This window comes from Trichosurus vulpecula, chromosome 4, assembly GCF_011100635.1.
Source record: "Trichosurus vulpecula isolate mTriVul1 chromosome 4, mTriVul1.pri, whole genome shotgun sequence".
Taxonomy (NCBI): domain Eukaryota; kingdom Metazoa; phylum Chordata; class Mammalia; order Diprotodontia; family Phalangeridae; genus Trichosurus; species Trichosurus vulpecula.
The window spans coordinates 107,020,534-107,036,743 of record NC_050576.1 but is presented as its reverse complement, the minus strand read 5'-3'; the positions used below and the strand labels follow the sequence as shown (position 1 = coordinate 107,036,743).

The 16,210-nt window shown below is 47.5% G+C and overlaps 1 protein-coding gene across 1 annotated transcript in view; it reads right to left on the bottom strand.

Annotated features, from left to right (window-relative positions):
• CDK18 (cyclin dependent kinase 18) overlaps nt 1–7,616 on the bottom strand; it is a 49,516-nt gene extending 41,900 nt beyond the window's left edge. The window contains exon 1 of the mRNA XM_036756811.1: nt 7,399–7,616. The gene's annotated coding sequence lies outside the window, so the exon portion shown is untranslated. The remainder of the gene's footprint in view (nt 1–7,398) is intronic.
• Nucleotides 7,617–16,210: the final 8,594 nt, after the last annotated feature.

Below are 16,210 nucleotides of genomic sequence, written 5' to 3'. Positions count from 1 at the left end.
ATGAGGAAACTAAGGCAAAAAAGGTTAAGTGACTTGCCTAGAGTCACACAACTAGTATGTGTCTGAGGCTAGATTTGTACTCAGGTCCTCCTGACTCCATGGTTAGCGCTCTATTCACTTTGCCTCCTAGCTGCCCCATTAATTAAATAAAGCCAATTAATTAAAAGAAAACAATCAGGATACAAAAGTGGGTAATCTAATTTCTAATTGGAGGAAAGATTAGGACTGTCCAAGTTGGGAGGGGGTGAGTGAACAGGTACAATTTCCTGAATTCAGACAAAGAGGTATCCCCATTCCCAAAGTGTCTGTACACAATCAAAGGAACATGGAAACAATAACTGATTGACCAGGCCAGGCTTCAGATAAGACCTATGGGCTGCTTGAGATGGACAATTGTGAGAAAACTCCTTCTACTGACCTTTGGATCTGACTGGGTTTCTGCTTGGTGTAACTGAGGTCCTTAGTTAAGGGTCTCTAATTAGCAGGTAGAGGTGGTCCAGTTTCCCAGCCATGCAGGACTAGGTTCAAACAATGGAATAAAGTTTTCTCACGAGACAGACATTGGACTAGACCCATAATTCAATAAAAAAGGAACTGAACTAGATTCAGAACTGAGTCACAAGATGGGAGTCAGTATGGTTCACTCAATTCCCACAATTCCCTCAGAAGGGACTATGGAGGCTATCTAGTCAATCAGTATGGTTCACTCAATTCCCACAATTCCCTCAGAAGGGACTATGGAGGCTATCTAGTCAATCTCTTTTTACAGACGAGGCCCAGAGAGTGTGGGTGTTTAGCCCAAGATCACATCGTAGTAGCAGGGCTGAAATCCAAATTCAGGTTCTCTGACTCCAAATGCAGCACTCTTCCTATTGGACCACATTGCCCTCCCCCATCCCAGAGGATGCCTCTACCCTAGTGGATGTTACTCTAGTGCCTCACTGTGGTCCGGGGATGACCCTGGGTTCTTGAAGGCTCTGTCAGTGTTGGTCCTAACCAAGCAGGAAAGGCTGATCTGGCATCCAAAGACCAGCCTGGTTGGGTTCAGAGAAACTCGTTACCAGGTTAGTTGCTGAGGGGGTTGTGATGTGTGATGCACTTTTCAACTACAGTAATTCTTGAAGACCATCTACTCCGTTGCAGAGGAGTTGAGAGGGGCAGCAATGGATAGTGATCCAATTATGTTGTATCACCTCAATAGATCCTGAGTGAGCTGTCCAAGGTCATGCCAGTGGGTAGAGCTGGAGCTGGGACTCAATCCCAGGGTTCGGACTCTCTTGGCACTATTGGCCAGCTTTGGGTGGTACTAGGGGAATCCGTCTAGCTGTTGGTGTCCCTCTCTATGGGCATCAATGTAAAGATAGTCAACAACTTATCCAAATGCTTGCACTCTCCAGGGAAGGAGCTATGCTAAGGTTTGGCAGCAGCTTAGAACATGGCACCCAGTCCAGTCTCTAGTGCCAAGGGCAGGGAGGGGCTCTTTGGCCCCCGCATCATGTCCTCTTCAGGTGGGTCCAGGAGTAGTTCTCATGTCACTGATGCCCTCAGGCATCAGTCTTCTGTCCTGATCCTCCCCCTCCCAAATGGGAGGGTCCTGGTACCTGACACTTAAGCACCGTATCTCCATGGTCAAGGCAAAAAGAGGGAGAAGGTATCACCCCTTATTCAGCCTCAGTTCCAACATCGGTAGAATGAGAATGATAACAGCCTCTCTGTAAAGTTGTGACTGCCTGTTAACACACCTCACAATGCTGTTGTGAAGATTAAATGAGATAATATGGGGAAAACAGTGCAAGGCCACTATATAAATATTAGCTATTATCTACCTAGCTATTTATAGGTTATCTATCACATTGGACTATAAGCTCCTTGAGGGCAGGATGTTTGTGCCTTTCTTTGTATCTCTAGAATTTAGCACAGTGCCTGGCACACAGCAGGTACTCAACAAATGCTTGTTGATTTGACTTGACTTCACCATGTCTCTCCCCTAGAGCCAGCAATTGCTCCCTACTGCTTATCCCCACCAAATTCAAATTTCACTAAGGAGGGCTCTATCCTGACCCTGCTAACTTGCACATTGAATGCCTTTGTTTGGAAGGCAAGCTTCCTCCTGATTGGCAGGCAGGGGTCTGCTCTGGGCCTGGCCAGGCAGAGGAAGGCAGGAACAGGCCAGGCCCGTCCACCACCTTCAGGTGAACCACTAGCTGACTATCTTTCTTGTTTCACCAAGGGAAAGAAGGGGGTGCAGCCCAGGGCAGAACAGATGCAGAAACAAGGCCCTGGAGTCAGGAAGGGAAACTAACTTGCCAGGACTTACAACAACAGTAATAATAAGATTTGGCCCTTGTACATGTGGCCTTCCATGCCAACGACCTGACCAGGTCATTTTAAGTTTCAATGATGCCTTTGTACAAATGAAGTTTAAAGGAGAAGACAGATGCCCAGAGTGACTTGGCTAGGGTGACCTAGAGCTCTTTTGGGTATAAGTCCACTGCCCTTTCCACTTTGCCAAGCCCTTTCAAGAACTCTGGGAACACCTGGGGTTGTGGGGGGGGGGGGCGGGGTTGATGAAATCAAAATTCATAATTGGAGTAGAGACCTGATACTGCCCAGCAATGTTCATTTAGGGCAAAATGAACAAGGTACACTTAGCTAGGGCCTGTCAGACTGATCATACCTGATTCTCTGGAGAGATGACCCATCTCCATTGCCACAGCTGATCTGAAGAGCAGACAATGGCCCCTCAGGGGTTATCTACTCTAGCTTCCTGCTTCTAGGCAGAATTCTACCTCTCTTAGTTCAGAGCGTGTATGGGGGCCTTACCTACTCAGAAAGACTTCAGAGAAAGGAGATTCTACTTTCTCATTCATTCATTCAATTATTTATTAAGCTCCTAATGTGTACAAAGCACCGTGATGGGTACTAGGGGTCTACAAAGACAACAAAGTATAGCCCCAGCTTTCATTAAGTTTACCCTATAATCAATCAATGAGCATTTATTAAGCACCTACTATATGCCAAGCACAAGCAATACAGAAACAAAAATGAAACCATTCCTGTCTTCAAAGAGCTTAAATTCTTTTGAAACAATATGCATATAAATAAGCATATATACCATATATACAAAATATTCATAAATGCCTCAGCATGTTTTGTGCTACCTACCAAATGTTTTCTCTTGCATCCCCTCAATTTCTCCTTCAGGGCAGGGAGTACTAGGGTCTATTTTTGTCCATAGCTATATCGCTGCTTTGTTCCTCTCCTTCTCTTTTGACCCTGAGCAGAGGAGACTTTGGGAACAGATGGATTTTCTTTCAGTCAGGAGGCTCAACTGTTTCCTGTCTTCCCAGAGTAATGCCTGGGTCTAATTCACTACCTCCCTGCCTATCCCAGCAATGAGTTCTGTGGCCATCTTTGGGGAGTGATTATAAAGTCTAGGGACTTATGCTTCCCCAGCTATAAAATGCTAGGGTTGATGTAGTGCTGTGGAAAGGATGCTGGATTTGGACCCAGAAGACCCTGCTCCTAATTCTGGCCCTGGTTCAAATTTCAGCCCTAAGACTTGACCTTGGGCAATCTCTATCACTTCTCTGGGCCTTGATTTCCACATATGCAGAAATGAAGTGATTAGTAGACTAGTAGATAGCCTCAAAGGTTCCTTTTAGCTCTAAATTCATGACCTTGTGCCTAGATAATAATTACTGTTTGAATAATGTTTCAAAGTTTGCAAAATCTGTTATCTCATTTGACCCTCATAATAACCTTGTGAATCTGGCACCACAGGTATTCTATTGACAAATGAAGAAACTGAGGCTCAGAAAAGTGATGTGCCTAACTGTGATCAATCAGTGTCAGAGGCCGGATGTGAACCCAGGAATTCCTGACTCCCAGCCTAGCACGCTCTGTCCTGTATCAGACTGCCTTACTTAGATGATCTCTATGGTCCCTTTTCATATTTTATGAGACTCACCCTCTCTGCTTGGCTTGATTTGAGACCCAGGCTTAATTAAGCTTAGAGGGGAGAGAGGCATGAGGGAGAGAAGGAAGGAGAAAAGCTGGCCTCTCTCTCTCCCCTCCCCTTGGAGATGAGAAAGTGCCTACTCAGCAGGTACTGTCAGAAGGGCACAGGGTCCAGGTTTGGGGGAGTCGAGCAGAGGACGGGGGAAGGAGAGAAAAGGTCATGGCAGGACACTGTGTATGAGGCACAGTGTGTGTATGAGGGTGTATGTTGTGGGAAGAGAGTCTGGCACGACCGTCTCCTATAGGGCCAAAGCTAATCACCCGAGTCCTGAGGAGAGCCTAGTCCAAAGCAGTACAGAACAGAACAGTGGCTGTAATTAACTAAGAATTGGAGAAGTCACTTGGCCCTGCAGGGGCAGTCCTAGGAACAAAAAAGGAGATCCCCGATCAGGGGCCTGTGAAATCCCCGCCATCCACTTGTACCCCCATCATGTCAACATGGCTTATTAGTCTCTGGCTAACAAGCTAGTTCCCCTTCCTGACTCCAGGCCTTGTTTCTCCATCTGTTCTCCCCTGGGCTGCACCCCCTTCTTTCCCTTGGCATAACAAGAAAGATAGTCACCTAGTGGTTCACCTCGAGGTGGTGGGCGAGCCTGTTCCTGCCTTCCTCTGCCTGGCCAGGCACAGAGCAGACCCCTGCCCACCAATCAGGAAGAAGCTTGTCTTCCAAACAAAGGCATTCAATGTCCAACGTCTTTTTTCTGGCCTGGAGGGCCCAAGCATGGGTCAGGAGAACCAGGGAGAAAAGGAAAGGAGGGTGGCTAGGGCAACGGTAGGGGCTGTTTTTTTTTAACCAGGAGTTTGGAAAACCTTTTCCTGAAGAGGGGGCAGAGGGCAGCAGAGAACAGAGTCCCTGGAATTGTAGAGGAAATAAATGCAACCTTAAAAGGCAGCTCCGTCTCATCCCAGACAGAGTGGGAGACTCCCAGGCAAGAAACCTGACCCTGGGAGGAGATCAGCCCCAAGGACCTATTTGCTTCCTAAGCCCCCCTTTCTCAGGTACAGGATTAGTGCCAAAGGAATAGGAACTTCATCCTTCTGTTCCCCCCCCCCAGACCCATTCCTTCCTTCCTTCCCTGGTGGGTGCTAGTCCAAAGATCAGGAGGGAATCAGAGAATCCTACAATGTTAAAGCTGGATGGAACCGTAGGGACCCTGTAGCCTGCTACTCACACTTTATAGACAAGGAAACATGAGGCTGAGAAAGGTGAATTTGTCCAAGTCCAATTTTTCTGAAAACCCAGCTAGGACTGGGATGGATCAAAACTACAACAAATAGGCCAGGGGAGAGGGATGTCTAGGAGCCCAGACATCTAGGGAATAGAGGCCCCTACCTAGACTGAGGCTTTGGAGGACTGTGATGAGAGGGCTTTGTATGCCAACCCCTTAATCACAGCTACTTAGAGAAGCAACAAAGCCAGCCAGAAAGAAGAAGCCAGGGTAAGCGCTGAACGGAATGGCCGTATATCTTTGATGCTGGAAAGTAATCCTCTTTCTAGGCAACGGGAGAAAGTTTTAGGGATCACAATGGGGTTCAGACATTACTTTCCCACCCCAAACACACAGGCAATGAGGTGTTACGATCCTTTCCCTGTCCCAAACCCTAAGGACATCTTCCCAGCTCCACCGTCTGGGGAAATGGAATAATTGTGTAATTCCCTCCTTGAATCACAGATTTCAAGCTGCAAGGGACCCCCTCTTCTTACAGATGAATACACTGAGGCCTAGAGAGGCAAAAGGAATTGCCTAACTCCCCTCTCTCAAAAGCTCCATCCCAGCCCCAGTTGTCCCATCTCTGCTACTGGCTCTTGGTTCTGCTCACTCAGGTCACTATAATGGAATGTGCAAATACTCGGAGTGCTTGGAGGGGGAGGGGAAGGGGAAGCCGGACAGGGTATCTCACGTGGAGCTGACACAGGATGGACAGGGCAAGGTGTCAGTGAGTCACAGAGCTGGGCCCTGCTGCAAGGAACCACTGAGGGCCAGAGGAGAGCGGTAGTCATGGAAAAGTGGCCCAGTGAGACCTTTGCTGTCCAAGGATGGGGGTGGGGGCTGACCTCCCCTCCATCTAATACCTGCTCTTAGAGCTCTCCTATACGACAATTAATTGCACAAATTGGATATGATTGAGCCCTGGACTCATGAATCCAAGTATGCAGACCCATTTCCCCTTCTCAATCTGCATAGAACTCATCCTGAGGCCTGGGTGTCTGGTTTAGAGGAAACCAGAAAGAGGCTGTGTAGATGCTTTCTCCCTTCAGTATGGGTTTTTAGTTACAACATCACCCTTGTCTTATCACCGCCTGCCACCAGATCATCTCCTGCGATAAGGAAGACTTTTTACTACCCCCTGAAAGAAGAGAAAGCTCTCCTTTCAGAAGTCTCCAGCTGGAGTGATCCATCTCTGATTCCTAACCTGCCTCTCCCCACCCCACTTCCCACACATTCAGTCCTTAAACCATGCCGACTCAGAATCCCCAAACCGCACCACCAAGTACCCCTCACGCACTTCCAGCCTGTAACACTAACCCTTAGCCTGCTAGCTGGAGGTGAGAGGTGGGGCACTCATCCATTTCCGTTGATCCCGGACCCTCCAATCCTTTCCCACACTATCAGCAGACATTCCCTGAGGAAGAATAGGCCGACCAGGCGCAGAAGTCTTCCCCTTGGGCTCTGGGCTAAGTTCAGTTACAAAGGGCAGGAAGGCAAGCAGATGGGCAATTCCCAAAGCCCCTACCCCCCGCCCCCCCGCAATACTTCATTGCCCCCAACATACATCCTCAGCCCCTCGAGGCTCAGAGCATTTGGCCAGAGCTCGGGCCTTGGCCTCCCCTAGTCCAGTTGCCTGGGTCCCCTGGGTTCATAAAGGGATCCCTGACCCAAAGTCCTTCCCCCAGAAGCCTGTTGAGGGGAGCTTTAAACAGCAACAACAAACTTTGCTTGTGGGGTGATGACGGGAGTCCAAGGGCTACTAAATTGGCCCGGACACCTGAGTCCGTTTTGCAGAAACCTTGAATTGAGGAGGTTAAGAGCAATGAAGTGGCGGGGGGTGGGAGGGTGGAGGGGGGAGCGGTATATGAACGTGAGAAAATGCCCTCGCTCTTACTCCTGACCACCTGGAATTCGGGGCGGCTGTGCTTTCCGCAACCCCCCCCCCCCATACCACACACAGAGTGCGTCTTCTCTGCCTCTCCTTCCACCCCCCGCCCCAGGGCAGAGAGCAGCGCGGCCCCTTTAAGAGTTCCTCCGCTGTACCTTGCTCCGTTTACAGGGCGGGCAGTACCCCCTCCTTCCCCTGCAAACATTCCCCTACCCCACCCCCAGTGCACCCCGGGCGGGCGAGCGGGACCAAACGCGCAGCTCGCAGAGCAGGACTCACCGCTCCACGCCCCGGCTCCGGCTCCGGCTCCGGCTCCCTGCCTGGGGTGGGTGGAAGACGGGAGGAGGTCCGGGGAACTCAGTGCCCTGCGCCCTGCCGCTCTCCCCGCCCTGGCACGGCGGCTGCTTCCCCTGCTCAGGAAAGGTGAGCAGCTCCCGAGAGAAGCTGCAACCTGAGCCGGAGGGGGAGGAGGGAAGGAAGGAGGGAGGGAACGGGGACGGTCGGGAAGGGGAGGAGGAAAGGGAAAAGCCCAGCCCCCGGCCGGAGTTTTTCACTTGTCCAAATTGACTCCTCCCCCTATCCAACCTCCTCCCAGCCCTGCCCTCTGCCGCTGCCAATCCCTAGGGCTAGTTCTGCCCAGGTGCCCACCCCCTCCTTCCAGCTCTGAGAACTCCGAGACCGCAGCGAGCCTTAAAGATCATGTGGTCCAGTCTCCTCATTTTAGCAAGAGCCCCAGAAAAGGAAAGTGATTTACCCAAGGTCACACTATCGAAGGCAGAGCTGGGACTCGAATCCAGGGCCGTGCTACACCATGCCTCTCGAGGTACTTCTGAGCTAGGTAATTTCTGTTACGTTCCCACCAGTATTCCATCGGGTCCCTTCTCCATGCCATGTCGGCCGGCCCAGGGCATCCCAGCTAGTGGTGCATCGGCATGAGGGAGTGATTCGCTGGAACATCCTGTTGCAGATAGTTTTCCTGTCCTTCAGTTCTCCCCAAGCCCAGCTGAGCAAGCCACTTTAATTTGGAGGCGTGCTTCTGCTGCGCTGTATTCGAAAAGTAGAGAAATTCACCGTCATCATAGCTAGCATTTATAGAGCGCTCTAAGATTGCAGAGCTTTTCAGAGATCACCTCGTTTATCCTCACCATAACCCTGGGAAGTAGATGCTATTATTATCCCGACTTTACAGATGAGGAAACTGAGGCAAACAGCGAGGAAGGGACTTGTCCACCTACTATAGTGCCTGACCCGGGACTTGAGCTGAGATCTTGACTCCAAGGCCAGCCTTCTATCCACTGCCGCCTAGCTGTCAACTAGGAAAATTAGGAACTTGCAAATGAGTAGGTTATTGTGTTCAGTTGTATGATGACCCCATTCCCTGGGATTTTCTTGGCAAAGATACTGGAGGGGTTTGCCATTTTCTTCTCTAGCTCATTTTACAGATGAGGAAACTGAGGCAGACAGGGGTAAGTGACTTCCCCAAAGTCACACAGCCAATAAGTGCCTAAGGGCAGATTTGAACTCAGGAAGATGAATCCACCTACATTTAGAGAATTCTAATTATATTTCCTTTAATCAAATTAGTGCACAAACATTTATTAGGCACCTACTATGTTCCAGGCACTGTACTAAGTGCTGGGGATACAAAAAAAAGCAAAAGATGGTAGCTGTCCTCAAGGAGTTTAACTACTGGGGGAAACCAAGTAAACAAATAATATACAAACAAGCTATACACAGTTTGAGTCTGCTTTGCAGTTTCTACTCACTACTGCAAACTCTGCTCTCTAGAGTCAAACAGAATAAGTCTATTCCCTTGAAGACAGTTATCATCTGTCCCCTGAATCTTCTCCTTTCTAAGCAAACACCCCTAGTTCCTTCAGATCCTCAGATGGCGCGATGGGGAAGCCCTTCTCCATTCAGGTTATCCTCCTCTGCCCAATCTTCAGCTGATCCAAATCCCGAAAGCGCTGGACCCAGAACTAAACAAAATATCTGAGATGTGGTCTGACGGGGGCAGAATACATACATTTCTTCTTCTTCTTTTTCTCCTCCTCCTCCCCCTCTTCTTCCTCCTCCTCTTCCTTTTCCTCCTCCTCCTCCTTCTGGATTGCCAAAGGGACAGTTGGGTCTCAGCAACTGTTGGCAGGAACAACCGCAATATTGTGGAGCCCTCTTCAAGAGATTCTTTCTAGCCATAGCCCCAAGATTATAAGGAGCCCTCCCCAACTAGGGCAAAGGGCACAGGCCACCTAGTCCTCAGTGTCAACTTTCATTTGACCAGGTGACTATAATTTCCTCCTTTTACCAGGTTAAAAGAGGAACCAGTACTAAAACTGGCCAGATTTATGCTGTAAATTCTTCATCTTTCTACATTAGTTCATTTTTTCTGCTGTTCCTAATCTGAAAGGTGAACTGATTTTTTATAATTCCTTCATTTATACTCATTCAATTTATATATTCCTTTAAGGTTTGCAGAATAGGTTGCTCACTTGGGGCAGCTAGGTGGTCCATGGATAGAGTAGCAGCCCTGGAGTCAAGAAGACCTGAGTTCAAATCCAGCCTCAGACATTTACTAGCTGTGTGACCTTGGGCAAGTCATTTAACCCCAATTGCCTCAACAACAACAAAAACAACAAAAGAATATCTTGCTCACAGTCTGTGCAATCGGTGGTAGCAAATATGATTATCCTCATCTTACACGTAAGGAAACCGTGACTCTGAGAGGTTGTGACTTGCCCATTTCATATAGCAAGTAAGTGAGGCAGAATTTGAATTCAGGTCTACTGATTTTCAGGCAGCTAGGTGTCAAAGTGGATAGAGTTCCAGGCCTGGAGTTAGGAAGACTTGTATGGACTGATGCAGGGTAAAGTGAGCAGAACCAATAGAGCAATTTATACCAAAATATAACCATTATAAAAAAAAAGAAAGCAGAATCTTAAAATACTTGAGAACTCGGTGATCATCTATGATTCCAGAGGGTTGATGATGAAAAAAGCTACTCAATTCTTGACAAAGAGGTGATGGACTAAATATTTGGGATGAGATACAGGGGCAGCTAAGTGGCTTGGTGAATTGAGCACTGGCCCTGGAGTCAGGAGGCCGTGGAGTCAAGACGATCTGAGTTCAATTCCAGCCTCAGACACTTGACACTTACTAGCTGTATGACCTTGAGCAAGTCACTTATCCCCAATTACCTCACCGTACCCCCTCAAAAAAATAGAATGAGATACATTTTTGGACTTTGTCAGTGTGGGTATTTGCTTTGCTAAATTATGTTTATTTGTTAAAAGGGGTCTATTTTCCATTTTTCTTTTTGGGGTAAGAAGGAGGTAGAAAGGGAAAAAATGCCTGATAATTTAAAAAATGAAAAACTAGAAGTAATATCTGTGGTACATTTAACCTATATGTAAATGAATTATGATCCGAGCTGCCATGTAAATAGTGTATAAAGACAGTGTGACTGAGGGCTGACCTTGGAGCCAGGAAGACCAGGGTTCTAATTCTACCTTCAACACATACTGGCTGTGTGACGCAGGACAAGTAATTTAACCTCTCAGTATCCCCAGGAGACTCTGTAAGACCATACATTGGAGTAACAGGTGCTGATCTTCATAGATATAAAGGAAGTTCCTCATCTGGCATTCCCCAAACCAATGAAATCACAGGTCTAATCAATGTGTACATATTTTGTATTGTACCTACATGGCCTCATTTGCTCATCATAACAACACTGACATTAATCCTATTTTACATGAGACTGAGGATCTGAGGAGTTAAGGCACTCACCCAAGGTCATACGGCCAGTAGGTGACTGGGGAATGAAAGGGACCAGGAAAGAGGGAGGGGGGCGCAGTTTGGAAAGAATGCGGAGAATGGATTTATTTTCTCTCCAAGAAGATATGAGCTTGAGATACATTAGGAGGACTGGAAACTCCCATCTTCTCATTCTCCATCATCTGGCCTCCTACCCAGAGCCAACAGAAACTAGTGAAAGAACAGCAGGAGGATGGGGAAAGAAGTGTGTGTAGAGGGGTAGAAGGGAAGCCTGGGGGAATATCCAAAGAAGGGCCTCTCCACTCTGCTTTCGATTTGAGTCTCTATATATTTAGCTAGAGCATGCAGATCTCCCCAGCATAGACACTTTATATAAAAATAAAACCGATAAGCAAAGCTGAAGTGTCAGGATGCTAATGACTCTAGCAGGTTCCCAGAAAGGAGGGGCCTAGGCCTTGCCTGGGTAATTCTAATGCAGATAGCTGAGAAAGGCAATAGGAGCATAAGGATGTTTAGTTGGGAAAGCCTCTTTTGAGAAGAGATGAGGTCAGCTCTGAAACCAATATATCCTGCCTGCTATTGGAGAGTCAGAGCAGGGAGTTAGGTAGAGGCAGAACTTAAGCCACGGCAAGGGGAAGGAGGATGGAGCTCAGGTTACCCATAAATCTGAGCCCAGGTATTCAAGTCATTGTGCACAAAGCCAGAGGAAGGCCAGGGAAGGTCAGGAAAGGCCTAATGTACTGAGTGGCGCCCAAGCTGAACTTTAAGGAAACCAGAGATTCTAAGAGGCAGAGGTGAGGAGAGAGGGCATTGAAAAGGAACAGGGGGGAAAAAAGCATGGAAGTGGGAGAAAGAACGTTTGTGCATGTGTGAGGAACAGCAAGGAAGCTACTGTGGCTAGTCCAAGAGTAAATGACACAAGTGGTATCTAATAAACCTGAAATTAAACATTTATTAAGCTCCACTGTATGGGGGATATGAAATTAAATAATAATAAACAATTATAATAATATTAACCACTAATTATTAAACATTTAAATTGATATTAGATATTAGGTATTAAGTATCAAATTAATTATTAAATAATTAATAATAATAGATAATAATAATTCACCACTTTCAGCTTGGTATTATTCTTCCTTTGCCCATGGGGACACTGAGGCTCAGAGAAGTTAATCAATTTACCCAAACTCATACGGGAGCCAGCATGGGAATCAAGGACTTTCCTCATCCAAATCTGTGTTGTTTTTTTTTTCTATTACACTGTACTGCTTCTCATACAGTACAGTTCTTGCCTTCTTAGAGCTTATAATCTGATTTAAAACCTGCCTACGTAGGACCAGTCATAGGATCTACTGCTAGAAGGAACTTTAAGTCTCTTCTAATCCAATACATTCATTTTACAGTGGAGGAAGCTGAGGCCCAGAGGGGGGAGGGACATAGTAGAGCTGGGATTTGAAGCCAGATCCTCAAGGCAGTGCTCTTCACCACCCCACCCTACACCTGACTTGGAATCTCCCACTTGTTGGGGGAAGAGTCTTTAGGCTAAAGCTACGCAGCATAAAGGTCCTCTTCTCTTCATCCTTTGGGTCTTAGGCCCCTCTTCATTGGACGGCAAAGACAACAAGCACATTACTAATGGTAGAAAAGCTGCCTGCCTTTGAATCTGTAGGCAATTTCTCTCTCATGGGTAAGGTTGGAAGGCTGGAGGTTGTGCCAAAGCTCCTAGTTGATGGAAGAGGGCTCTGGATGCTCGGGATCTCAACCTTGGGAATTCCTTTTCATTCTGGGGCTTAGAAGTGAGAAGGGCTACAAAGTAACAGATGGACCAAATGGAGGCTAGAGTGTTGGGTGCTCTGGGAGACAGATGTGTGTGTGTGTGTGTGTGTGCGTGTGTGTGTGTGTGTGTGTGTGTGTTTATACACTGGACTCACGATGCCTCCAGATGCCCACGTCTCAGAGCTTTGGGCACCTGTTTCACAGGGTACCCAGCACTCTATCTGCATGCATGCATGCATGCATGTGTGTGTGTGTGTGTGTGTGTGTGTGTGATATACCCCCATATGCACCATTGCCCCAGCCTAGCTCTTACACTTCCTCTCCAGACACAAAGGAACCCCTTCTCTGAAGGAGAGCTGGATTCCTTATAGCCCATTTCCCTCCTCTCTGCAGATGTTTCCCACCAGCCAGGAAGCCTGGCTCATTACCCTACAGCTCCAAAACAAGGGTAGAGGAGCTGGGGGAGTAGGACCTCTAGCTCAGTTACCTCTGGTGCCCAAGCCTCTGTATCCCATTCACAGAGGCCTCTGGGCGGAGGTTGGACATGGAGGTGGGGGGAAGACCCATAGAGCTTCTGCAGTCTTTCCTTCCTTTCCCCATTCACTCTAGGGAGGCACAGGAGGTAGAAGCTCTTGTAATTCCCTAGCCCTAATGCTGAGATAGAAAGATGTCTGAGCAGCATGACAATCCCAGCCCCGGAACCCCAGGGACTAGCTGGGGATGCTCTCCTCAGCAGCAGCACAGACCTTCTCTCCTCCCCCATTCAACTTCTCCCGGCTCAGCTCCCAATAACATGCCTGCTGCTCTGCAGATTGGACAGGCATCTCTGGCCCCTGGCGGGATCTGTGGGGGAGCTGGAAACAGTTCTCCCTCCCTGGCTGTGTGGGCAGCTGAGGAGAGTAGCGCCTTAAAAAACCAAGCAAAGCTCGAGCCAGCCACATTCCTTTCCCCTGCCCCTGAAGATGATCCAAGACATAAACTAAGGGAGCCTGCAACCAAAGCTGATGGGGTTCCCCCTTTCTGCTTATTACCCCATGCCCCCAATGCTTAGAAAAAGCAGTTGGGGCTAAGGCTTAAGGCCACCATGAAGCCTGTGTGATGCACTGGAAGCAGCAGGGAATCTGGAGTTGGAGACCAGGGGTTCAAACCTTAACTCTGCTACTTACTACTTGTGTGACCTTGGGAACACTTCCCTTTCCAAGGCCTCTTGGTCCTTCCTCAGTGCAGTGACAGTATTAGACTAGATGATCTATAACGTCCCTTCCGACTCAAAATCCTATGCTTGTGGGGCCGTGCCTGGGCAGCTAGGGTCATCTCACCCTGGCTGGAGTCAGACGATTCTCTTGGTCAACAAGACCTGCCTTTTCCTTGGTCCACGTTATACGGGAGTTGTAGAATGATGCTAAGACACTTGTAAATGGTGTTACTGCCTTGGTTCCCCAGGTGAGGGCTACAAACATCTGTAGACACAGCTAACACTTATTTACCTGCAAGGCAAGACTGTTCAAGATAAGGAGCATGAGAGATACTGATCCTGAGCTTCCTCCTCCTTTCCATCTCCAATGTGTACACCTTTAGGCCCCTTCACATGGGATGAGAGCTGCTTGCCAGAGGGGCAGGTTGGGCATATAAACACAGCTAACCAATCACAGACCCGTTGACCCTAGCAACCAGCAGGCCAATTGGACACCCCCCACACCCCTCTTTAGTAGTACCCTCCTATACCCACCTTGATTTTTTGCTTCTCCATGACAACAGAGCTACTAGTCAGAGGCCTGGCAAGTGGGAAATTGTCCTTAGCAACAGGGCTGAATACCTGGGAAAGGACTAGGGATCTATAGGGCACAGAGAGGGTTTTGAAGCCAGGAAACTGAGGGAAGTGGGTCACTTTGAGTCCATGTCAAAGCCCTGGGCTTCTGTTTTTCCCCTCTGTAGAACTGGGACAAGCAATGTACACCTCATATAGGATACACACGTGTCAATATATAATATATACACATGTATATGTGTATGTATATATGTGTGTCTATATATAATATATAGGTGCATGTATATGTGTGTATCTCTCTCTCTCTATGTGTGTGTGTATATATACTCAAAAAATATTGGAATGCTCAAGGAATGCCCAATGCTTGAAGGAAGAAATAGTTCAAGGGGCTTTGGGATCCCTGGGGGAGGAAGAAGTGTTTAAACTGGACAGAGAGAGTATCCTGAATGACTCAGAATCCTACTGAATAATTCAGCTCCTGACTACAGGTAGATTGTTGCACATATGAGATATACCACCAGAGACTCCCTTTCCTGCACACCCAAAACAAAAGTGAGCACACCAAGAACATGAGAGCCGCTTTTGGGCCATAGTAAGAGGAGTCTAGCTTGCATTTATTAAGTGCCTACTGTGTGCCAAGTATTGTGCCAAGCAGAGAGGATACAAAGAACAGCCAAAATACTACCTGCCTGTCCTCAAGGAGCTTACAGTCTAACGGGAGCAAGCAGCTATGTATAAACAAGACGTATACAGGGTAAATTGGAGATAATCTCAGAGGGGAGGCACAGGAATTGAGGAGGCTTGAGGAAGACTTCCTGTACAAGGTGGGATTTTAATTGGGATTTAAAGGAAACCAGGGAAAGAGGGAGACAGAGGTGAGGAGGGGGAGCATTTCAAGCACAGCCATAGAAAAGACACCAATGGAGTGTCTGGTTGAAGGAATAACAAGGAGGTTGGTGTCATTGGGTCATAGAGTTTGTGGAGGGGAGTCAGGTATAAGACTGAAAAGGTAGGAAGGGGCCAGATTATGAAGAACTTTAAAAGCCAAACAGAGAATTTTATATTTGATTCGGTGGAGGGGGAGAGTAGTAGGGAGCCACTGAAGTTTATAGAACAGGGTAGTGATATGGTCAGACTTGTGCTTTAGAAAAATCACTTTGATAGATGAATGGAGGATGTACTGGAGTAGAGAAACATCTGAAGCAGGGCAACCTTTTGTTGTTGTTCAGTCACTTCTGACTCTTTGTGACCCTATTTAGGGGTTTCCTGGCAAAGATACTGGAGTGATTTACCATTTCCTTCTCCAGCTCATTTTACAGATGAGGAAACTGAGGCAAACAGGGCTAAGTGACTTGTCCAAGGTCACACAGCTAGTAAACATCTGAAGCTGGATTTGAACTCAGGAAGATGAGTCTTCCTGCCTCCATGCCCAGTGCTCTAGACACTGTACCACCTAGCTGTCCCTTTAATACATAAATGGTAATAATGATCATTAGCAAGCCAGATGCTAGACCCTAGAGACACAAGGACAAAAATGAAAGTGTCTGCCTTCAAAGAACTTACCTTCTACATATACACACAAATGTTCAGAATAAACAGAAATAAATATAATTAGTTTAGGGACAGAAGGCATTGACAGATGTGTGGATGAGGAGAGGCTTCATATAAAATGTGGTACTCAAACTGTGTCTCAAAAGAAGTAGGAGATTCTATAAGGTGGAGGTGGAGTGGCAGTGCATCCCAGTGAGGAAAATGATCATTAAATAAGTA